The following is a 26,999-nucleotide window of genomic DNA, read 5'->3' as shown; positions in this document are numbered from 1 at the left end:
GTTTTTTTTATGTTATGCCCACGTAAGAATCTATTTATACGTATTTTTATGTAGTTTAAGAAACACAACTTACGTGAAAAACAACACAACACACAGTTATTTGTATTCATTATTTATAAATATAGTTTTGAATACTTTGAAAAATACTACCTACCCATTTTACTTAAAACGTAAATTGTAAAACAAAACAATACAGCACACCGAAATAGAATAAAAGTTATGTGTGTACCTTCACAGAAGGTGAACTACGAGTAAGAGAGAAATAGAGAAATAGAGAAAGAAAACCACTCCAAAAATAGAATATTCGGAATAATATCAATTTGTGTAGGTAGCTAGTAGTTGGAAGAGGGTAACCGTACCCGCTTTACCGGGGGAATGCTATTCGAAGGGACGGGATGATTAAGTTGGTCGGGTCGGGCTCTGGGCCGATGTCTCGCCTACCCGGCACAGCAAAAAAATACTTCATAAAGGGCCTCATCGCCCACAATACTACACAGACATATAACAACACAGCCACAGTCTCACAGACAGCAACAACGCAGACAGACAAAGAACCAGGATGCAAACAATAAGAGTATAAAATAATATAATATCATTACCATCAGTACAGTTACATTTTGATTCGTACACCAAAATCACAAATATTTATCATATTTAGTAACACACACTAACACAAGACACTTCAAAACAACACACTACACAAGATACTCTGTTTATATACGTTAGTGCACAACCTTCGTTACAGTAGCAGTCGGCGATACAATTTAAAGAATTATATCACAATATTGAATAAAATGTACATTATTAAACAAAAAGCAATGAGTCTTTTAAGATTATTTATAAATATTTCCGAACAACAGTATTAATATAATATTGTGTTGTTGTTTGTTTCGACGTACAACAACAAACGGGCGCGTTGGTTAGGTAGTTGATACGAAGTATAACGCGACAGGCTTGTGTGCTCGCTTGTAGCAAGGCAACGGGCGGCGGGCGACAGGCCAATGAAACAAACCCGAGCAGACTGGCGGGCTTGACGGGCCGACAGATGTGCAACCCTCGTAGCCCCTTCCCTTCCCGCCCTAGCTGTACGCTGTACTACCCGGCTAGCGAGTAGCTAGTAGCTACCCAGCAAGCTACTACCTACCCGGCTACCCTAGCCGCCTAGCCGGCCCCCTCGAGGGGTTCAGGCAATGAGCAACGAGGGGCACCTGCCTCCTGCCTCCTGCCTCCTGCCTCCTGCCTCCTGCCTCCTGCCTCCTGCCTCTTCCTCTGCGCCTTGTGCATCCAACACACAATATCCACACTACCCATAGACCATAATGATCGCGCCCGAATGAAATGCAAGAGACTCGAATGGGATGGGGATACACACCTCCGATGCGTGCATTTGGGGGACTCGGAGCTACTCACTACTGGATGCTGTGTTATGCAGAGTCTACCTAGTACAGAGCGCCCCAACGCGGCTAGACAAAGGGATTCTTTTGTCCCCGGAATGTTTCATGCACTCATTCGGTCTGAAACACTGACTTCACGAAATAATATAATATTTATTGCATTTTATGGAAGTCCGAACCTTTTCACACCCCCTAGTTACGTAGGTAAAACGTTTTATACATTATTATATTTCATTTTTAATATCACCTACGGATGTCAAGTACTTTGCTTTACTTTACTTTTTCTAGACCTAACCAAGAAGTCTATGTAAACTATAAAAATATGTAATGTTGTATTTTGTTAATGTAAATTATGTTATTCAAAACGAGGCCCTTCAGGTGAAAACGGCGTCATAGAATTATGTAATCGAATTAGCCATATTATAGATATCTATATGAAAAGCTGATGTTTTGAAATACATTTATTTTATTAAATTTACTGAAAATTTTCTTTTTTATGTGAAGACCGCACAAGAGTCCCAACCGCTCCCAACCGTCTGTAACCAGTGAGATTATGAAAGGAAATGAAAAAAAAGGAAGATGGGGGAGTACCTGGCTATTCAGATTTGGTCACCAAACACGGCAAAAAACCATTTCAAGCAACGTTTCAATTCTGAATGGTGGTCTCACACCGGGGCGATACTGAGAGTATTTTCCTTTTCAGGAACGTGCCGCGAGTATACTATATATTATTTTGAACGAATAAATTGTGAAATAACCTAAATTATTCAAAAAAAATTTACTTGCGCACGCGGGGATTTGAACCCGCCAACTTCGGCTTGCTAATCGATAGCCTTACCCCTCCACCACGGAGGGCGTCTTATCAAAGGATTTACACAGAAAGAAAATGCATGCAAAACTACACAAACATCAATTTAAAGTTTATTCTTAGTAAAGTAAAGTTACAATTATTTGCTGATTAGTTATTCTGACTTTTTCTACGTACACCACTTAGATGTAAACAAAATCACTGACACAGAAAATTTACAAGTAACAAGATACAAATTTAAATGCTAAACTTCAGTAAGCTAGAACAAATTTTTAAAAAAAATACAAAAAAGAGAAATATAAGAGACGTTTTCTATAAATACCCATGCCCCATTATATCTTTGCCAGTTTTTGTTTGTTTAACAAACCCGAATATCAATACATTTTAAGTTACTACCGTTTTAAGCTATTTTCCAGTTTTGAGGTTGTGCTATACAAATAGATGACGTATCCCGTTCCTAGTCTCATCAAATACCCCCAAAAAATCATGAGTCGTTATAATTGCATTAAAAACTTAAAAATGAAATAATGATAATTCATTATGCACCACTTTGCATACAAATCGTTTCAAAAGTTAGTCATACAAGATGGCTTCCAGGCAATTTCCCCTCAACCTAGATTTGGCTTCAATGCCATTCATACAAAATCGCACTAATGTTCTGTCCAGAGCTTTTACGGTCCATGGCTAATTTACATAAGTCGTTTCTACTCCTAGGCCCCTGAGATAAAATTGAGGAACCGTTATTATAACCAACTAAAAATATGATTACCGCAAGGTCGTAGAAAAGTAAAATCACAACATATAATATCTCCTGCCATAAACATTTACAGACTTAAAGTTGTTAAAAAATACGACAATGTGCACCCGGGGGTGCACATTGTCGTATTTTTGACCCGAGGTACAATAATAAAAAACATAAAATATTTCAGGTGAAAGAGAAAGAATGAATTAACAGTTGGTTCTATTTAAGGGCCTTTACTTCCCTAGTTCAGGACTAAGGGTTCTTGGAGAATTAGTTGGTGTCGTCAACCGTAAATACAAAAACCGTTCACACAATAAAAAGTGAGATTGGAATAAATTTTACGAACTAGTTTTACAAGACGGATAAATAACGTATTCCTTGCTAGATAAAACTATTGAAAGGGGTGAAAATATAATTAATTCATGCATCTACTGGTTTCATAGATAAATACCTAATTTATCTATGAAACCAGTTAAATACCCCTTTTTTCTTCAAGTTTAAAGAATACAGCGGACACCAAATGAGTTGAATATTGTGATTTAAAAACTAAACATTTTAAAAAGAGAAAGGATGCTATAATTTTATGCCTTTTAAATAAAGCACACGATGTTACAACAAATATAAAACCCTTCCTTCGTTTAAGAAGCCTGAATTTAGGCGTATTTAGTTAACTTATTAGATGTTTTCTGCGCAGCATTGTCTTTCTCTGGTATTTTATCTGTTTTAAAACGTTTCACACATTCCTTTTCAATCATTTTTATGTGAAACCCCACAAGAGTCACAACTGCTCCAACCGTCTGGAGCCAGAGAGACTATGGTATACGTTGTGTTGTTATGGAGTACGAGGCTGAAGGTAGTGGGGAGAGGGAGATTTGGGAGAAGAAGGTTGGAAAGTACCTGGCTATTAACATCTCGTCACCAAACACAGCCAAAGCCATTTCAAGCAACCTTTCAATTGTGAATGATGGTCTTACACCAGGGCGATACTGAGATTATTTTCCACTCTGGAACGTGCCGCAAATATACTACATATTATTTTAAATGAGTAATTTGTGAAATAAAATTTACTTGCGCACGCCGCGATTTCAACCTGCGACCTCGAGCTTGCTGATCGAGAGTCTTACCCCTCAACCACGGATGCCATTATTTTTATTATCATATTATAAACTGATTCTGCCGTCATTAGAAAGTTGAGAATCAACTCTAGAACAGATCAAAAATTCACGTACAAAGATTTTTTCGATTTAATATAAATTGGGCGCTAAGACATATGAACACAGTATTAAGTGGGTAGATGTTACTTAGAAATAGTGCCTCAGAAATGCGCCTCTCGGAACAGCTTACTCCCTATTATCGTATCTCCACAAATCAAAAGAATAAACAGAGTGTAAGAAACGGACTTACCCTTATTCAGAGTAAGGAATTTCAGTTGTTATAGATAGTGTCACGTGACAGGCTTTGCAGTGCCCAGTGGGAACAATGCGACCTACCTGGGCCCGGTGAAGACAGTTAGTGCAGGTATATCGTGCTAATCCGGAAAGGGGTCAAGCATTACTAGGAAGTTGAACTAGTAGTAGTACTGCTGGAGGAATTATTATTATTGACAGAAGTAGTGCTGAATTGTTCAGGTGCCGAAATTGACCATAATTAATGGAGGATAATCTCCAAGAATTCCGCCCATAGAAAATTGTTTTAAATATCAAATAGGTATTATCATTAGAAGAACAAATAAAGAAAAAAACCCTAAATAAAATTTTCGTAATTTATAGCTTCTTTGAATTTCGACAAATTAATATTTAAAAAAGGAAAAATATAACCCAATATGTGATATATTTGATCGTGACTCAATGTTACTGGGATTTCCATGCTTCTCATTTCATTCAAATTCTCGTTGCTTTAAGGTACACGGAAAAAAATAAGTATTGCTAATTTATTAAAAATCTCTTTAAATTATTGGTAATCCGGTTAAAAACGGGATTACCGGCCGTTTTCTGATAAAAAATTCGTAAATTCCCAATGTATCGGAACACGTGTTTATATACCTGCATTTGCCTTTTTTTCAAAAGAAAGACAAACATTCCCCGGTTATGAATAACCTGACAATACTTGAAAATCTCCTACTACCACCATAGTAGGCGGAAAATGTTGCTTGTGTTGTGATGGAGGACTTAGCTATCCGAGAAATTGAACACACTAAGTCTGGATGAGACCCAAACGCGATGTCAACTCAACCACAGTTCAATATACAATGTTGAAAAGCGGAACTATTAGAATTTTTATAAACACGTGTTCCGACTTCGTGATATACTAAAAGTTTATTACAGTCATTGATTATTTTTAATATTTTAAAATTATACCTACGAGAGAAAAGTTTTTTCGTACGCTCTTTATATATTAGAAAAGCGATGGAGATTAAAAAGTGTAAAATAATAAAATTATTCAAAAATTTGTCGATGTTACCTTAAATTAGGTCCGGTATTAATGACTAAAACATTAAAAATATCATCGCTCTGAAAATGTAGAGGGGAGAGGTTCTATTGAAAACAACCTAGCCAACCATAACGACGATTTATCCCTCCATTGTACACGATCGTGAGCTTTGTTGTTAAAAAATATGCCGTTTCAATACATTCCCCTAAAATATTCCAAATGATTGTACGTAATGGGTTAATATTTTTAGTAAAACTAAAATGTATGCTTTATGATGTTCGCGGTCGTAAAATGATTGTTAGAAATAATAGCGTAAAATAATATACATAGCTCAAATAAATTCTAAACAGACAGACGAATTCACAGTAATCTCGAAATAAGTAACGTGTATTATTATCGAAAGTGTAGGTTATATATTTATGAAGTTCAAACGACAAATTAAATGAATTTTAATTTAATAATAAATTGAAATGCTATTAAATTTATTTGAAATTGCTGAATGTCAAAAGTTCACGTGAGGTGGTCGACCGGGAGAAGTCAGAGAGGTCGAGTTCGAATCTCACAGTGGCAATTGATTCACTAGAGTTTTAGAATAAGCTACATTAAGTGGCAGAGCGTTGAGCTCCCCAGCTCTGGACCCAGAGGTCACGAAAACACATCTGTGAGCTTTGGAATCTTGAAATTTGCATAGATCAACGATAGAAAGCTTCAATTTTGGAGGTGGGTGTGGGTACCCTCTTCTAAGAGCTTCTTCTCCTTCATTTCCTTAAAAAAACCCTCCACACTGCAAATCCAAAGATGACATAGTCCCCTAGTGATATTATTTTCTTCAGGACGCCTGTGTGGAGTTAACGTAGTAAAAACACTTTTTACAGCTTTGTAATAACATGAACTGTAGAACTTTAAAATATGACATTAAAATTATAAAAAGGCTATTTGCCATAATAATAATAATAATAATAATAATTGGATAATTTGTATAGCGCCGTTTTTGTGTCTTAGTCCATAGTCTTTGTTCCATATTTTCAACAACGTAACAAACCAGATATAAGAGAGTTTAAAGTCTATAGATTAATAAAAATAATAGTGTTTCAGAGGCGTAGTAGCAATTAGGGGGTGGAGAATAAAAATAATTAACAATCATTGTGACAATTCAATGAAACGCCGCCGGCTGGGGTCAGTCAGTACATATTATGGCGTAGAAAAGGGCGTGTAAAAAGGATAAAATAATTACTAAGGGTGGAAAAGTGGGAGGATGGGATGTTGTCTCAAACTTTTGGAACTTCCATTGACGTCATCAATCAAACAAAAAGCGTGCTTTTGAGTTTGTTACCCAAACTACCGATCTAGAATATAAACATCGAAACCACATAACTTGGACATGCTACTGAAATCAGTAACTCGGTGAATATACTTCAAGTTAAGCTTTTCATTTGAGAATCTCCTAAACATAGAACTGTCATTAACTTAAGATAAGGTTTGGCAAGTATTCTCAATAATTCAGTTATATTAATTTCCATATTCTCGTCAAACGTAAATCATTAATAATTGTTAATTCCAGTGATGGGTATATATCTAAAACGAACGAGAGACAGCGTGAAATGGAAACAAAAATGAAGGTATTTAAGAGCGTACAAGGTTGTCCAGTATCTCTTCATAGTCACCTGTCATCCGAGATAATATATTGTATTACTTACTATTAGTACTGTCTATTATTTTGCCATCCCAATATTAAAGTAAAATCTCCAATGTAGAAGGCATCGTACAATGCAAAGCGCGGTTATTATTCGCGATATTCCTTAACCGTGACCAAATTAAAGGGCAGTAAAAGCTCGTATAGCTTAAGTACGAAGAATGTTGTGTGGTCATTTTGCTGAGATATCTGTTGTATACTCTCTTTCTGTTACGTCCATCGTTAACGAGAAAGGTAGAGAGGCTACAATATAGTTCAGTGATCAGTGGTATGTCTTTAAGGCGATGCTCTACGTCGTGAAATATTTTAAATTGAGCAGTTATCAATAACAACCCTTACGTAGATGGCGATAAGGTTTAAATTCCCGCTTAACACCATCCGCCTGTTTTGATTTATGCAAGAAAAAAACATGGACAAAAAGTGCCTTTTATTTTATTTTGTTGATATTCAGGCATTAATATTTATTTTTTTTCCGATCATTTTATAAATAACTTAATTTGCCACATTATACAATAAAATCATAACCGAAAATGGATTCGTAAGTAGGAGATTTTGAACTTTAAAGCAACTTTCATAGGCCTTTACATGAATTTTTTCTGGGCTTATAAAAAGACTTATCTAAAAAATATTCGATTATTTCAAAGGCCACGAGGTATTCTACTCGCAGTATTTAATTAAAGCATTTCTAGGCGAACAAATTTTCAAACCAAAAACACATGCTTTTGCATTACTACGTATGGCATCGCCTTAACGTGATTTTGAAAGAAAAAGCTTCGTAAAAGGATGAAACAAAAGTGAAAACTGTAAGTTAAAAGTTTTTTGGGCATACGAACTAACTGAGTTAAACCAAAACCACCTAAACTTACACCCTCTCATCGAAAGCGGATTGAAGATTAAAAAAGAGATTTCAATTGTATTGGAACTGAATGAAGAAGTGAGAAAAGACTTACAAAGAAGACTACAAGCACTATTACAAGTGTTGTCACAACTTTAACCTTACCTAAATTTGTATATAAAAAAGGTATCTTTCTTTGTTTGTCGGGTACGCATTCCTATAGGTACCATTCATCCGATTTGGCTGAAAACTTCAAAGTTTGTTCGTATTAGTTCCAGGATTGTTAAGAAAGTGATTTTAATGATAGAAGAAGTCGGGGACGCTCGAGAAAGACTTAATGCATTATCTCTGCACTGGAAGGAGACAAGGATGTATGTAGTTTTTTTTAACAGTAACAATGTGGATTTAATGATACTACGTGAAGAAAATGTTAAAAAAGTTGGGGATGTCCGAATAAGATATGAATCAAATAATTATTTATGTTAAAATGAGACGCAAGTGTCGTTTGAAGAAACAGGTGTAAGTAGAATGTAAGACTTTGAAACGAATGGTTGAACATGTAGAAGACGTCCGAGGAAGACATGGTACGATCAAGTGAAACAAATACTTATTACAAAAATAAACTTTCTCAAAAAACATGTCGTAGCCTGGATAAAAAATCAAGATATTCACTTTATTCAATAGATTATAATTCCAAACCAAAAATAACCAATATATAATAAGTAAAATTAAATATTATACACGTTTTTCAAGAATTATCTAAAAATACATACACTCACATATAAATGTGTATTTTCATGTTTCAATATATGTCTGTGAAAAAAAAAATTAAGTTTTCTACTACAATTTTCTACTACAACACATAAATACCTGTCACACTTAATTGCAAACATGTTAACACCTCAGCACAGGTTCTCCTAGTGAGGTGTTCACGTAACATACAATATCACCCACACACAGTTTTACCTATATTAACTTATTTTTTGTACCTTTTTCTGTACTTTTTTCTCTGTACTACAATATAAACCACTGTAATCATTTGTAAAATGTGTATTCAAGAATAGACATAAATAAATAAACAATAATATCATTTCCAACTTAAAAATGCACCCACATGTCAGGTACTATAGAAATCACAAACTCAAAACTTTACAAAAGTCCCCAAGCAGCGACGGTTACACATCAACTAGTACTGTACAAAACTTATCAAACTTTTTAGTAAGACGTCCCTCAACATATACAGAGTTCTTTTTAAGTAGGTATTAATTAACTGGATTTTTAAAAATATTAATATAAATTGAAGATATAGTACCGAACAGATTTTGCTTATCATAGCCTGCGATAAGCGAGCCCTAAAGGTCTGAGACAGAGGTGTGAAATCGTCGTATCACGATAATAGAAAGAATTGTAATTTTTTTTGCTGGATTTATTTTAGGTATTGGAGCCAGGAAAGAGTCTAAAAGGGTCGAGAGGATACACTAAGTGGCATGAATGGCTAGGAAGTGACTAGAGAGACTAAAATAGACTAGGATGAGGTGATTTTGCACAGCGGTGCTGCCAAGGTCTGTTATCCATGTGAGGATATTGTGTCAGCGCTCTTTATTGGCAGCAGACACATGTCAGCGCTATATTGGCGGCAGACACATACCTGAACGGATGACGAACCTCGTGCTGGCACGTCTAAATAACAAATGTAGATCCAAGGAAATAAATTGTACAGCGCCCTTGAGGTGATTTTTCACAAAAAACGGCGCTCTACAAATTATCCAATTATTATTATTATACGCAAATCTGAAACAGAAAACCGTTTCCTTTTCTGATTTTTCTGTTTCAGATTTGCGTTTAAGAATCACTAATATTGTCTTCAATATTTAAATATTATAATTTGAGGTTTTACTCAATATTATTATTATTATTATTATTATTCATGATGTAACCTATTGATGAGTCCTCTTTCTCATAAACGATGCATACAACAGAAATATACTTCACTCTCGGCGGAAAAATCGCAGTTTCACTACCTGCGATTTCGCTAACCGCGGCACATTGCAGAAACACAACCCTCGTAGATATCGACGTACTACTCTATGCATACAATGTTTGCTCATTAAACATCATAACGCATGGCTTGATAACACATTTAAACAAAACACATAGATAGTATTTCAAATAGTAATTTTCTCATCAGATTAGATGGAATAAATTAATTATCTATGGCAAAATTATTCTGTGCAACGAATCGGGTCGATGATGAACCAATAACAAAGATCCGATCTCATTATCTCTGTGTGTTTATATCGGATAGAAACACGAAATGATATTATGCGATACAGCAAATGCAGTTTCCACAGAACACAAAAACACATAGAGAGGAAATATTAATATTAAAACAAGGGTGCCGAAGTGAAAAGGATGCTAAACATAAATAGATGAAATATAGCTTGTAGTATTGGTGGATAATGAGAGCTGTAGTACGTTTTAACTTTAACTTCACAAATGTAATGATTCGTTTGTACCACCCCAGTTGGGAGAACTTCTGTCCTGGTGCGACCGGTAAACCGGGAGGCACTGTGTTGTAGGGATTTTGAACACCTGCTCCAAGGATGGAAAGGAGTTTCGGATAAAATCAGTTGGCACAGCGACGTTTTCACAAATGTAATGATTTGATCATTTAGTGTTTGACAGATGGTAAGCATTTTTGAAAATGGGCACGAGCCTGAGCAGCTGTGCAAATTTTAGAATAATGTATTTATCAATGTTCGTTCCGACAGCTGTAGATCCATTTTTGTGTGGTCCTACTTGCTATAACACACAATACATTTGAGCTGTGCAAGAATGGAGTCCGCAACTTCGACACTCAGAGAAAAATGCGTAGGTTATTACGCTATGGAAGTTTCTGATCAACAAATACATATTTAGGACTTACTGTAAATGTGATTTTTATATTTAAAAAAATATCGCGAAAAGCAATATCAGGCGAAAGGAAACACAAAATTTGTTGTCGTTATTACTTTCGCCCGGACAGAACGGTTCTTCAGAAACCGATTCGAATTGGAAATCAAATAAGATTTTTTTTATGTGAATATCGCACAAAAGTCATCTGTTACAAACTATCCGAAACTAGTGGGAACATGGCATCCCTAAGGTGAGGCTGAAGGGAGTGCGAAAGGGAAGGAGATGTGGTAGAGGAAGGTCGGGTACTTACCCGGTTATTCAGATCTGATCAACAGACACGGAAAAAACCATTTCAAGCAACGTTTCGATTCTTAATGGTCGTCTTTCATCTTCATCTGACCGATACTGAGAGTATTTACCAAGTCTAGGACGGGTTGTTTCACAGCATTTGAACAACTAATCAAATATCATAGTTAATATTCAATTTCTGTTAAAGTCCTATTCAAATTCTGTTACTGTTCGAGTACTGTGAAACAACCGACACATGATGAAATAGAACATGAATTTTATCTTTAAACTTAGAACAATTCAACAAGTTTCATTGTTTATATTCATGTTAATATTCCACTATGGATCAGTTGTTTCACAGAACTGAAATAATAACGGAACTTGAATAGAAATTTCACAAAACTTGATTATTACATGTCTTGAAAATAATATGAATTGTTCAAGTTCCTTGAAATAACTGGCTCTACACCGCAAAGCTGTGGAATTGATAATTCCTGCACGTTTAAGTCTTGCCTGCATAAAATATATTTATTTACCATCGAAGAAGAAGATAATACTAACAAATTAATTAAATTACTAGAAGACTTACAATTTCATTTCTTATTAAATATTCTAAAAATACACACATTGGAAGACAGGCGAAAAATAAACGACTTAACTTTTTTATTTAAGATTCTAAACTCTAAATTCGACTGTTGCGAACTTTTGCAACTCATAAACATACGAATACCTAAAATAAAAACACGACAAAATACACTATTCCAATGCAACACACATAAGCGCAATTACATTGCGAATTCCCCAATACAACAGTTTCACACTATGGGAAACCAATACTTATGTGATGTCGATATATTAAATATTCACTTTGCGAATTTTGTGGATTACGTAAAAGACTTATTTAAACGCTATTCCAAAATGGAAGTTATATTTTTGTAAGCCAGTCAAATCGCTGTATTTTTTAATTTATGTTCTTGTTATTTTTAATATTTCTTTATCATGTTTCAAAACTGTCATTAAAATTGTACCACCTACATGTAAAAGCCCTCTGGGTGTTAAATAAATGAATATAGAATGAATAATAAAAAAAAATTAAAGAAACGTAAAACAGAACAAATTTTATTTACTGTCTTGTTCTGTTTCATGTTTCGTTTAGATTTGTTAGTATACCTTGCGGTGATTTTGCACAAAAACGGCGCTATATAAATCATACAAATATTATTATCTTATTCAATGATATATTGATGATGGATATAACCTTCAAAAGTTATAGAAAAAGTGTTCAAATAAAAATTGTTATTTAAATTCTTTGTTGCTTGTCGTCATACTGAAAGTACGTAGGAAATAATATTAGAGTCGCTCACGGCATTTGGCGCTAGGGTGGCAGCTTTCAGAAGGGGTGCCGCGATATATGGATATCAGAAGGGTTGCCTGTCTGCTTGGTTGGTTGGTTGTGTTCTAGCTGCGCCTGTATGCGGTGTATGCGCATAGGGCGCTGTGGTGGTAGTGGTCTGTTTGGGTGCAGCTGCGCGGATTGGTGACGTATGAAAAGCAAGCGTCCAGAATGAAAGGGGTAAACGGAAATGAATAATCAAAAAAATTATTCGTCAACTGGTTGTTGCTATGCGGATTTAACCTAGTTTCAACACTATTTAAAATATATGTGACAGTTAAATTGATAGTTAAGAGTTCCATAGCTTTAAATAACATAGTTCAGTTGAGTTAGAAATTAAAAAAAGCATAAGCCTCTCAAATTTCATAACGCCAGATCTCACATTTCAAGAGAACTTAATTTCAACACATTTACAATTTCATCGTTAATATACCTTCTACCAATTTTTTGATCATAAATTTCCAAAATTCAATTTTCTGACATGCTTTGTTTTTTTTAATAAGTTACGTGAAGATTTTTTTTTAATTTTAATAAATATCAAAAATACAAATTCAGGTTATTCGTATCTGTTATTGTAACTCTGGATCAATGAGCCAGGATTTGTTGGGATTTAAGTGTATTTAAAAAATTGGAACTGATTTTGTGAAGAAATTAGACAAGCGATAAAGTACTAACATAATTTAATATTAACATAAAGATATTCGGTAATTTTCAAAATTGGAAGATGTGACGAAAAAATGTTTGGAATGCTTTGAATTTAAAAAGTATATAAATTTTATGCTAAATATAAAAATAATTTTACAGTATTCTTTTGATATTGAGCGAAAGGTATTAGTAATTTATTTATTTTCAAATTACTTTAAACACGTAAGTTTTTAGATTTTCACGGCCAAAAGCATTTTTGTTGTATGTTCACATCTTCGGATCTACCGGATCTGCCCTGATGATGGACACTGCAACGCTGTCCGAAACGTCGGCTAAAAAAGGAGTTAGCGCAACACGGCATAACACCCCAAAAACATACAACAAAAATACTTTAAACACTTTTAAATGTATCAGAAAAAGCAGAAATTTCCAGAGCGGGTTTGCAAGACGACGACTCATACAAGGAAAAAAGAGAAGAAATAAACGTTAACCTATGGATACACTCTTCAAGAAGATGGTATTTAAGAAGATATAGATAGAAGATGGATACGCTATTTAAGAAAATGGTACAAATTTAACACAAAAACTAGAAAAAATAAAAATAAAATAAAAATAAATTAAGAAGATGGTGATATATTACACACGAGTACATCGATATGGAAAAATAAAATTAAAATATTCAAGAAACAAGTATTTAATATGCTACGATATATTCCTGAACCCCATCAAATACACATACTTAATACGCAAATAATAATAATAATATAACATAGGGGGCAGACGCAATGCGCGTTACGCCGCTGATAGCAGAGAAGTGTGCTACCCAAACCCGTGCTTTTGATCGAGCACGCGTCTCTTTTACTATTATTATAATATTATAGCAAACGCTACTCAGACAAAGAGACAAATACATAATGGACTATGGAATATATTTAGCGATAAATGAAGCGTTATGTTGTATTAGTACACAATCAGACGGGGAGGAAATAAGTGCTCAGTTCCCACACTAAATATACTTATGGGCATACTGCTGACATTTTCATTGTAACCTTTCCATTTTTCTCATTATCGATGTATGTAAAATATAGACAAAGAAAGAAGTCATTTATCTCAAAAATGAACACCATTATCGACGCAACTAAAATAAAGACAAAGAAAGAAATCATTTATCTAAAAAATTAACACCATTATCGACGTATGTAAAATGTAGACGAAGAAAAAAGTAATTTATCTCAAAAATGAATATCCATTATCGACAAATGTAGACAAATAAATAAATCATTTATCTCAAAAATGAACACCATTATCGACGTATGTAAAATAAAGACAAAGAAAGAAGTAATTTATCTCAAAAATGAATATCAATCAAATATTTATAAAAAAAAGCACCGTCTCGTTGATTGAGCATAAACCGTTTGCATTTCGTTTGTGTGTAGATTTGTTTGTACATTCTGTTTCCGTTTCAAGATGGAGGCCGTTTTAATGGTTCAGTAAATATTATTTTTTAAATGTGAAATTGTCGTTTTTATTTGGGCTTTCTAATTCGTATTTTTAAATATTATGGTACCTACCCACCTGAAGACATTTAAAAAATATGCCATTGAGAAAATATATGTGTTTCATTGGACAAATTGTATTTTTTAATGTTAATTAATATATTTATGGTTTATAATTAAGTAATCATACGATTTTGGTTTATCAAATAAGAACCATGCTTTTTTGGATGCGAGTTATATTATTCACATAACGACTAGTAGTAATCTTGAAAGAAATAACGTTTTGATTAATATGCACCAGTGCGAGAGAAAGCTGTGAGGGTGAATAAAGTGGGGGAGAAGAAAAGAAAGAGGAGGATTATAAAGTACCTGGCTATCCAAATCTAGTCACTAAACATGGCTAAATTAAATTTCAAAAAAAATATTATGAATAGTGGTTCGTCACCAGGGCGATATAGAGTATTTTTCACTGAACTGGAACAAGGTGAAAATGGCACAGCATGGGACTCTTTAAGAGTTTGGAGAATGGGTTTACTACTTTCCCTTTTTAAAAAACCCACTGAAAAGCTTCCCAAAAGACACTTTTAAATGTAATCCCTGGGGGAATACACAGTATTATACTATTTTCAATTTTGGTTACACGAATGGTGCTCCTTTTGTAGTTGGTAGTATTTTATGTACAGCTGCAAAATAAAATATGCATTGAAAATAACAAAACTTGCTTCAATTATGTTTCCATTATTGTAAGATTAATTGTTTGTACAAATGAACAAAAATTTCGAAAACTTTCAAATAAGGTTCTTTGTTTGAAGGCTCTCGGACGCGTCGAAAACTCCTCAAAAACAAATACCAAAAAGTTTGATAAATTAAAAGAAAACCCATTAGCTTTCCCAAGTAACTGTTTCCCATCAAATACAATTAAATTGCTTGAAATTAACGACAACGTGGGCAGCATTAACGACATTTAAATTAAGAACATTATTCATTTTGAATTCAGAACATTCATTCGAAATTGGAACTGCTATAAAACATTAAACGTGCCAATAATCGGGACGCTATTTGTCAAACTAATTAGGAACAGTTCGAGCGAACGCTATTACTATATTTTAATATACATTGACAATTTTTAACTAGAAAAGTTTAAATGGCAATTCATATTTGAATACTAAATTTATATTGAAAGTATTTTTAACGATCCGGATATCGAACTTTTATGGCTTGCCATACCATTAATGTAACTTTTCATATATAAAAGAAACTTTGTTTGATTATTTTTTTATTGATACATTGGAATAATTGTTTTATAAAATATGATTTGGTAATGTGAGCCTCACTGGGTGCTTTACCTGTGCTGAGGACCCCATTTTTTTAACCATATATTTATTTATATATACGCCGACCGGTTTCGGAACAACAGTTCCTTCCTCCGGGAAAAATATACTAACGAACATTACAAAACAATAGGTAAACATAATATGTTACATATTAATAAGTGTTGAAGTGGGGGTGGGGGCGTGACTAGGTATTAGTGAAGAGTGGAGAGGAGATGGAATGGATGGTGAAAGGGAACATGTCTAAGATATACTGTAAAATAATATTTTTGTTTATTGATAAGGGACTCATTATTATTAAGGGATTTAGAACTTAGAAGCCTTAGAAATAAATGTACGGCCTTCGAAAACATCAAAGAGAAAATTAATAGAATGTAAATCGATTTAATACTGAACGATTTTAAAAAAATGGAGTTCTACAAACTAACCAAATATCATTAATATTTAAAAAGTTATAACTATAATAAGAGTAAAATAGAAGTTCTTAAACTGGTTAAAAACAGCGTTGAGTTCTAACAAAATAAGCACAGAATCCTTACAACGAAATTGAAATGTCGAAAAAGTAGATTAGGTGGATAGGTACTAAAAACTGTTATTTAAAAAGGTAAATAAATATAGTAAAGCAGAAAATCTTTTTGTGTCTAGAAAGTCTAAAGTGGAAAAAAAACTGGCATCATAAAATTTGAACGAGTATTTTCGACTGGAATATCCAGCTAAATGCGACTTTTTTAACTAGCATATTATGTATCGAGTTATGGATAGTAATAATAATAAAATTTATAAAGCGCAGTTTAGTGTCATTTCACTTCAAGTGCGCTTTACTATAACTATAACTCGTTAAAAATAGAGACGTTATATAACTTGTTCAAAAATACGAATGATATTTTTCAATAAAAAAGTAAGACTAGGGTGTAATGGTGGTATAAATAGTTTAAAAAATGCAACTGGAAAAATCTACAAAGGATAAAATTCTAGGATAACGAAAGACATAAACGTAAAAAACAAGAAGAAACGGCGCAGATATATTATGGCGAGAAATCCTCATGACTGAAAGTAAAACCGATAAAGAGATTTCGAAAATAAACAAATGGAAAATAAAATCCACCTTTCCTCCGTCGCGCCCGAGAACAAATCACTAAAAACAATTTGCAAAGTAAACATAAAGATCGAAAGCGTATTGTCGTAATAATAAAAAGAATAAGTCTTTATCTCCTTCAGATTCTGCAATCCGGATGTTTATTTGTCCTTCGCGAATAAAATATTATGGCTCTATGCTAGATCAGGATTTTTATTACAAAACAATTTAAAATATTGTAAAAAGACAACGTTGTCAACAGAAACGTTTATAATTTAGAGTGGTAAATGAGTATTGCTGATTTATTAGGATCCTGTTAAAAACGGGACAGCGGACTGTGTCCTAATACAATGTTGGTACGTTACGAAGATATTGGAACAAATGTTCACGCACCTGCTTTTGCCCTGTTAATATATAATAACGAAATATGAAAATATAATGATTTTATACTGAAAATATTTGATGAAAAAGTTTAACATGAAACCTATCAATACATTCGTTTAGGGCCTGTAGTCCCGTTTTTAACAGGAATACGAATACATTGAAGAGATTTTTTATAAATTAGCAGTATTTTGTATCGGTAAGTTTTCTCCCTGTAGTCAGTATCGCCCAAGTGGAAGGACCAAATTTCAATTGAAATAAATGATAAAAAACTGAAAAAGCATCACAACCTTCTCACCCCCATCAGCCGCACAACACACCTTCAAGGGATGCCATGGTTCAATTTGCTTCGGACAGTGGATAGTATTAGTGAGTATTCACAGAAAACAATAAATCAATTCTAGGAACACCTATAATGAAAAGCTTTTAACAAATAATTTTTATCACTAACGCCCTAATTTACATTTCCGAAAATATAAGCAATTATAATTACATTGCAAAGCTTCTATAAGTGATTTATTCTATTGTTCAAATTTGACTAAGGGTCATTAATGAGGGCCACTGGTATTTCCTAATTGATATATTTGGGAGAAGTTAGCATTTTTACATTTAATGAATTTGAAGTGATTATCTCGGGATTAACAAAATACAAACCTGTAAAATTCAAAATTTCATAGAATATTTTTCATCATTAGCAGTTAAGGTTAAACGCGACGTTCGTTATAACCGACGTATTTATAGATAGCGTTAAATTAATAATTTAATTCAAATATGCTTTTTGCTAGTTATGCTTCAAAATATTGAGACGTGTTTTTAGTTTGCACACGAAATGAATATGAATAAATCGTTTTGACTAAAAACTCAATTCTTCCAAGAAAGACATAGAAATACAATATTGTATTGAATCATCGATACAATATTGTATTAGTATCTCTCTTGAAAAAAATAAGATTTTATACGGACAAAATATTTATTCATATTTATGAAAGGTCGCAAACAAATAATTCGTTTTAATATTGTACAGCATAACATGCGAAACGCATATTTTAATAAAAATAATTAAATTAACGCCATCTGTGAACGCGTATATTAAAACGAATGTTGCGTTCAACCTTAATAACTAGTATGGAGTAACCGTTCAAGTAAATCAATAAAGATTTTATTTTATAAATATGCCGCAACCCAGCACACTATTAAAATATTCAAATTTCGGTGAATTTCCATGCAGTGCGGTAAATCTATGGCGTTCCCGTGGAAATGCCGAACATTAAAATAGAATGAATTGAAATCGTCGATCACCTCGGCGAGAAAAGTGAGAAAAAGTAACCGAATGAATAGAGGAATTACAGAGAAGAATTGGATGGAAATACCTATTACTTTTATCTGAAATGAACACTGAAGTTCGAATAAAACTAGCATTTGAAAAGATTTTTCAATGTTTTTAACTAGTAGATACCGAGCTTCAACACTCCATTTTCTCATTGAAAACTTATAAATTATATTTCATAGCTCATAACGGATTTTACCCTGCGATGGGTTAGAGTTAAAATATTGTACACGGATAAAAAATAGTATTGCTGATTTATTAAAATCCTGTTAAAAACGTGATGGCAGGCTATTTCTTAACAAACTATTAGTACATTCAGAATATATTGGAACACGTGATCATGCAGCCTCGTTAATCCTAATAAATTTAATGACGAAATGCGAAAGCATTATAATTTTTATGAAGTCGTGTTCTGACATCCGCATAACACATTCATGTTTTACTGATAGTTTGTTAGGAAACCTGTCAATTCATTCGTTAAATGCCTGTAATCCCGTTTTGAATCGGAATACGAATAATTTAAAAAGATTTTAAATTAGCAATATTTTATATCAGTAAGTTGTCTCCGTGTATTATTCATGGAGATACAGTATTTTAACTTCAAGCCATCGACTGGGACCTTGAGTTAATGACAGTATTTATAAGAGCATATTTGTACCTTCAGTACATTTGTAGTTTTAATGTTTTTTAAACATGTTTAATTCTGCATGAGATGTTAATCTATAGTAGTTCATCTCTTCGCGTAGCAATCCACAATGGCATCCCGATTGTTTACCAAATTCATAAAACTATTTAAAAAATCGATTCATTAAATTGTACGCATATCATGTTATAAAATACAACTCATAATCTACTTATAAATATTGTATCTACTTTTGTAGTTCATCTGATAGTATTATTACGCCAACTCTGCCCCTCTGGCGGTATAAGAACGAACCAAATGACTGGCGCGAATATTTAAATATGCAGCTACGATAAGGAAAATTACTTGACCATTAACAAGCGTTTAATAAGAAGAATTCTTCTGGAAGCGTATCACTTTGTGATGGCATTATTTATTTTATTAAAACATAAATAACTTTGTTTACATCTCTTAATTACATACATAGTTACATGAACGAAGTTCACCTCATCAGGAGTAAGTATACATTGAAGTAAAAAATTAAAAACATGTAGTGGTTGTATATAATAAAGTGATGTAAACCAAGTTATTTGTGTTTGAAATAAAGTTGAATAAGATTACATTATGTTATCTATTTCCGCTGTATATCAATGCATATATACGCAATAAAATTATATTTATTTATTTATTGGACAATTTGTATAGCGCCGCTTTTGTGAGATATCACCTCAGGGGCCCTATATTGTAATAATCTATTAACCATATATACTCACCCTCTCTCTGTGAATGACCTAATATGTACCTTTTAAATGTAACTGTTGTTAGTATCACGCGAATCATACAGATTGTTAGTATCTGGGCGAAGCCCAATCAAGTGCCGCCCGCCTTGCAGAAAATAACCCACGGAGTGGGTTTTTAATTGCTAGTTATATATTAATACAGTGCATATTTGTTGTACATAACTAAACTGCCTCAGTAACAATATTTTGTATATGTTAAGTGATACATTTAAGATGACCATTGACTTGGAATAATTATTTCCCTACATAAGTATTCTGGGAAATGAGGAATACATACGGTAGTTAGTACCAGAATTAACGCACTGAAATAAATCCCGACTTATTCCTTATATTGACCTCCTCTTATTGAATTAAAATTGTTAATTCAAGATTGGACTGCACATATACATTACATTTGTTGTCTTTACATACCTCTGAGGCATACTAGATGGAATATATTATTTCACAACAATAAATTCGTGTTAAATTATGTTATGGAGAGAATACATAGACTGGAGACTGGACAATGGGTTTATAGATGTTACTGATATTTTCCATTTAAATTTTGACAAATTCAAAGCCAAATTATTTCGATTCCAAATTTTTTAGTTAGTGTAAATAACAAGTAATCATAATTTATGCATATGCTTACTTAAGCATAAATATGAAAAGATATTATGAATTCTTATATTTTTAAATATTTTTTTTCGTGGGGTCCTTAAAGTTAGTGTGATAAGAATTTGAATTTAAAAAATCTATTTTTATATACTTTATACCATTCTCTACTATTTAATTAATAATTGTTTTATAAAAGACCAAAAGGCGTTAATAAATAAATTATTATTTCGCAATGGCATCCAATCGTATACCAAATTAAAATTAAAAAAAAAAAAAACGATTTTTTAAACTGTACGCATCCTTTTGTACGCAGGACGATAAAATTATAATTAAATGACCACAAAATACATTGGGTATGGAGTGTAAACGTTCTAAAGCTAGTTAGTTGATGATCTCCACTCGCCAAAAGCCCTAAGCAAAACTCCGCACTACCAAAAACTATTATTCTCGCGGTATCTAATATCTGCTAATGATAAGTCTAAGTCCCTAGTCCCTCTAGTCCCGTGAACAAACACGAGGGCCACTTCGTTAGACGGCAAACAAAGGCCCGTAGCGCGTTCGTATAAAACCGTGCTGCGGCTGAGGCGAAAGCGCTCGTAGACACGGTGCTACGACCGGCGTAGCCGCGCGCTACGGCAGATAGCTACGTAATTGCGGCCTGTTACGACGGTCGAACAAATTGGATGAATTTTATAACTGCAGTTATTTTCTTTTCTTAAATTAACACTGAATTCTTTTTTTCTTACTGAACAACCAAAACGTATTATATTTTTAAGAATTAATCAACATTTCAAACCTTCATAGCTCATGACAGGTGAGTTGCAGCGAGTTGAAAGCAACTGCGCTTACCTATAAAATTTAGATCAAACAAACTGTATAAATTTCATGACGCCAGAGCTCACCGTTCGGTAATTTAAACTGTTAAAAAATTCGGTAATTTAAACAGATTTATGATTAATTATTTGGTCTTGATAATGACTTTTTAATAAGATTTAATTTAAGCTATTTATTGATCGGAAAAATATACGTGAACGATACATAAACTTTTGCACGTGAAAATGAGTAAAAAAAATATCTCAATATTCAAACGGTAACTCTGGCGTGTTATCTTGGGAGCAGAAACAAGTTTTTGAATTAGGTATTCGAAAGGTTAAACAAAAAAAAAATATTTGAAAACTTCGATTTGGAATAATAAAAGTTTCTAACAGATTTTTGCGCTGCAGCCATAGAAATATTATCCCATGTCCCTGGCATTCTGGAATACTACCTAGTTAATTGTACATACGTTAAATGGTGTTAAGAATTAGTATGGCTCCCGATCCGTATGTAAGTCCGTGACGTATGCGCATTTGGGAATCAGTGATCGAATCTACTGTCACGGTCGTATCTCTTCGTAACCGCCAGTCCTCTGGGAGACGTGTGCTTGCCAAATTATCGGATGTGCCGCGGGACTTCCCATTGCCAACGAACACGTCCACCGATTTATTCTAAGAAAATACTAAATATATAAAAGACTTAACTAACTAACCATCACGTCGTTTTACCGCAGAGGTAGGCAGATAGGATAGACCGCCACAAACCAGTTTTAAATAGCCACGTGATTCTCCACCTTACTCTCCCCCTTCTCCTTTCCCTAACCATTTCAGCCTCACACATTGAGAAAAATGAGTACTAATTGCTAATTTATTAAGACTCTCTTCGAATTGTTAGCAATCCGGTTAAAAATGGGATTGCAGGCCTTAAGAACGAAGGCAAATGCAAGGGCCTGAATGAATTCGACTCGATAGTATATCATGACGAAATGCGAAAATACTCTAATTTTCATGAACACGTGTTCAGACATCGTGATAATATATTCTTCATTTAAATCCCGAAATCCAGATTTTAACCGGATTACCAATAATTAGAATAGATTCTTAAAAAATTGGCAACACTTATTTTTTCCGTGCAACATACCCCAATTGGGAACGCTATCATTTCACTGGCTCCAGTTAGCAGGGAGCAGTTGGGACTGTGGTATCTATTCACATGAAAAAAATTGGCACACATTCCAAGTCGTCTCGTACATACTCTTCTGTTAATTTGACTCTCGACATGACCTGACTCAAGAATTAAAATATTTAAACAGGTAATTATTTCAACGTACCTATTGTCAGAAAACGATTCGTAATTACTCAACGTTCGATGTACAAAATGTTGAAATTCTTTAATGAAGTTAACATTTTCCTAGATTTTATGATATTGAAAATTTGTAGTAAAAATGTTTGTGTAGTAAAAATGAAAAGTACAAAATCGAGGCGTTCCCCAAAGCCCTCCGATATCCGTTTTCACACGTTTCTATGTATTTTGATAACTTCGTTAATGTTTAAATTTTACCGTTACTACGCATTAGTTGAATATCCTACAGTTTATTTTGAAATCGACGAATTCAAAGAATCGTTGGCACTTTTTAAGACACAATTTTAATATGAACTGGCGGACAAGGGCGAAAGAGCTGTATTTGTCTTACCGGTATTTCAGTGGAACAACGTCTTACCTAGCAAATATATCTCCTCCACCCTACACGGAACAATGATCCGGTTCAATATCAAAATATAAAATTCAGAATATACCGGGAACACGTGTTTTTTTCCTAATAAATATCGTCTCGAAATGCGCGTTAGTACGTCAATCTTTGTATGAACTTTGATATGATATTTTGTTAGGAACATCGTCGATTTATTCGTTAAAAATTCTTAAATAAAACGAATAATTTGACAAGATTTTTAATGATAATCAGTAAGTTTTCTCCGTGTATTTATATATATTTTCTTCAAGACCCAAATTAACTAATTTTTAACCTAGCCAGAAATAATTGTTTATTTTTCTAGAGGATTGACAATAAACTGTTTCGAAATTCCTTCCTCCATCCATCCTCTCTAAGCATGTCCATACTGTTGTGAATGGTTTCTTGATAATAATAAAGCATTCTTTACAACGAAACATTTTATTTTATATAGACCAAAAACTCTTATAATCAGGAACGAGTGTGTAGGACTGCCTGGAGGCTAACGTTCTCTCTACAACGCACTCAAACCTTTAGATATAAATCGTCTTTAGTTTGCTAGAAATCTAACTGATAGTCCGCCTCGGTTCTGAACACGGAGAGAAACATATACACTAGAGACATCTCTTGGATAACTCTATAAACGTTGTGAGCTACTAGGACTAGCGCCATCTATGCTACATAGCTGGAACTATCACACAAACCATGTACCTTAACGTTTTTTCTATTGTTAATTACTCTTACACTGGCCTTGCAATTATTTCATTCGTAATACCGTCCCTACTAATAATACACCTATTCACTGCATTCAATCTCTTATCATCCTTCAAAATAATAATTAAACAAATTATCAACAGAACGAATATTACTTTGAGATATATCAGCATATTCACATATATTTCTTTACCTTAGTGAGAATAATAATTATGTAATTCAAACAGAAAAATACCATACCTTCAATCAAAACACTGGCGCTAATATTCTGCACAAAAATTGTCATGGCAACAGACTAAATAATTTACAAGCTCTTGAAATAAAGATAACCGTTAAAACCAAAACCCAAATCTTCAATATTCAATTAAATGTGTCCAACAGCCCAATATTGGGTTTTTATTCCTTGAAATAATAAGATTCCAAGTAATCCTTAATCACCTGTTCAAGTGACGCTTTGTCTTTTTAGATATAATATTTATCCCATTATGTAAATGACATTATCTGATTGCTTTCTTCTCTTTGTTACTATGTTAGATTTTAAGTTCATGCTATCTCACGTTATATTTTGTCTCACTTTTATGTATATAATGTGTATAAAGACTGAAATTGTATTTTAATATTAGTTTAATTTTATACCCGAAGAGGTCAGTTATAGAAAATAAATAAATATAAATTCGAGGTTATAAAAAGAGTAATATTTATATTTTCAAGAATAAAGTAACAGTTGATTAAGTAACCTAATATTCTTCAATGCTTGATTACCTTAATCTAATTCCAGTTAGCTTAGAGAGTGTGGAATAAGTAGACTGTGTATATTATTAGATAATACTATGCTAGTCAATCTAGGCATTTCAGATCTACTCAAACAGGGACAAATAACACTGAATTTATCGCATTGAATATTCAATTCAACCTAACACCGTTTCCGGTACCCATTACAAATTGCCAAAAGGGTTCTACATATTAATTCTATATTCTACTTCGTATTAAAATGGTCCCGAAACGGTGTTTACTGACTGTGATTTCAAAAGTCTCGCATTACGATTGATGGATTATATCTATAGCACCGAAATCGCGTCAAATTAACAGAGCTATTGGCACGTACCAAATAAACGACGATAATGGGGTACCGCGCAAAGCTGGCTCAAATCGGAGGGTTCGTGTGGGAAAGCATTATAAATTCTTGGAAATTGACAGAATTCAACGAGAAAAACAGAAAAATCACCCTGGGATTTTACACGACACATTTTTTTCATACCGATTCCCATGTGGAAATTATATCGTGACCACAGACATCGATAGACTTGCCCTAACATCAAAACCGGGTATCATTTCGACGACCTGGAGGCAAAACCGGGTGACCATATTTTTGGTACCAGGAGGCTTCAAAATTGCTCTGAATAATCGGTAGTACGTTGAACGCAGAAGAGTGCATTCTGTGCAGAAAAATAAAGATTGCTAAAGTAAGTCACCGGTTCGCAGTGCAGTTTATCGTGAGATTTTTCTGCGCGGGATCGGAATGTTGATAAAAAACTATTAAACCGCCTTAAAATCGGGTTGCGTAGGTTAAAAATGAGTGAGATGGGTGAATTATAAAACATTTCTAAAAGTTTTTTATTCAGCCAGCAATTTGCTCGGAATTATAAAAAGGACTTTAATTCGTGAGCAGGTTTATTTTCGCGGATTAAATGATATTATATTACGAGGTGTATGTTATATTACGGCTGTATGATGTCCGATTCATTTATTGACAAATTGTATAAAAAGGAAAGGGTCACGAAACTTGGTTTGTTACTTCCCTTTCCCGGATGGGCTGATCTATCAATTTAAATGTCTATGATCGGGACCGATATGAAAAATTTTTGCTTTTCAAGATAATTATTTTCACACTTACGATTCAATGAAGATAGTTGCCATTAGAGAATAAAAAGTATTTTGGGATGGTGCTAAATCCACAATAATATCAATAATCATGGTAATAATTGACAAAAACACTAAACATAACCATAGATCACATGAAAACATAAGTACGTCATTTGCCTTGGCCGTAGTCGTCTAAAAATCATCAAATATAAACGCGAAATTCTCAATACCGAACAATAAGAAATATATTTATAGAATTTTTGTTATCAATGTATTAAATATAAAGCGAAATTAAAGTGCCAAATTTCAATAGAGTTAATATAGTTACTTGAATTAATGACAGACGACAGATGTCAAATAATGTCCGCCATCTTAAACTGTAGGAGAATTGGTACGAAAATAATCATTTTTTCATCCCGAATACATAGGAATGTTACAACCCGTACGAAAACTGCACGAAAAAAGCACAATGTAAAACGCCCTTTCATGTTTAGGTACTTACCATTATTTGAAATTTTGTTTAGAGATTCGGCAAAAGAGTTCCAAATATTCGGAGACATTGGTATTGTGGTATCCCATTCTTGAAGTGGTTTTAGCCATGCCTGGTGACCAGATCTAAACAGCCAGGTACATTCCAACCTTCCTCTTCCCAAACTGATTCCCCTCAGCACTCCCTTCAGCCTCACAATATATATAAAAATATCATAAGCTGGCTTGTGCCAAAACCGGTTTGCAAAGCGATGTATAGAACGTTTATTTACGTGTTTTTTAAGCTTAAAACATTTATTCACACGTATTTCCAATCTTCATGGTAATATTTTAATTTGTCTACCTTTGTCTCTCCGTCCTACAGGCCCTGTTTGGCCCCGTCGCGTCGGGTAATAATTAAGCCGAGGGTCCGTCCGGAGGGGGTGGGAGTTGGGGGTGGGGGGGGTTAAGAGGGACAGTTTCCGTGTTTGGAGTGGTCCTGTAATTGGGCCCCGCGTCTCGTGCGTAAACACGACCGACGCATTCGTTAGGAGGTACTGACCTATTTCTGTATCCGGCGCAATTTCTGCTCTCCCGACACCACGAAAAGCTTGATGGCAACACTCGAGGCGCCTTATATTGCATTTTATGGTGATT

General features: G+C 33.8%; 1 protein-coding gene across 5 annotated transcripts in view; it reads right to left on the bottom strand.

The window, feature by feature from the left end:
• The window catches only part of brat (tripartite motif-containing protein brain tumor), a 652,026-nt gene that overhangs the window by 60,602 nt on the left and 564,425 nt on the right, over nt 1-26,999 (bottom strand). The window contains exon 1 of one of the 5 annotated variants that reach the window (XM_089644615.1): nt 600-1,002. The exons of the other annotated variants lie outside the window; for them this stretch is intronic. The gene's annotated coding sequence lies outside the window, so the exon portion shown is untranslated. Of the gene's footprint in view, nt 1-599; nt 1,003-26,999 lie in introns of those variants that run through there. 5 annotated transcript variants of the gene reach the window in all.

The sequence above is a fragment of the Hesperophylax consimilis genome, chromosome 21 (genome assembly GCF_061612785.1).
Source record: "Hesperophylax consimilis isolate HC1 chromosome 21, BYU_Hcon_1.0, whole genome shotgun sequence".
Lineage (NCBI taxonomy): Eukaryota > Metazoa > Arthropoda > Insecta > Trichoptera > Limnephilidae > Hesperophylax > Hesperophylax consimilis.
The sequence above is the reverse complement of the archived record's forward strand: the minus strand, read 5'-3'. Positions and strand labels throughout refer to the sequence as shown.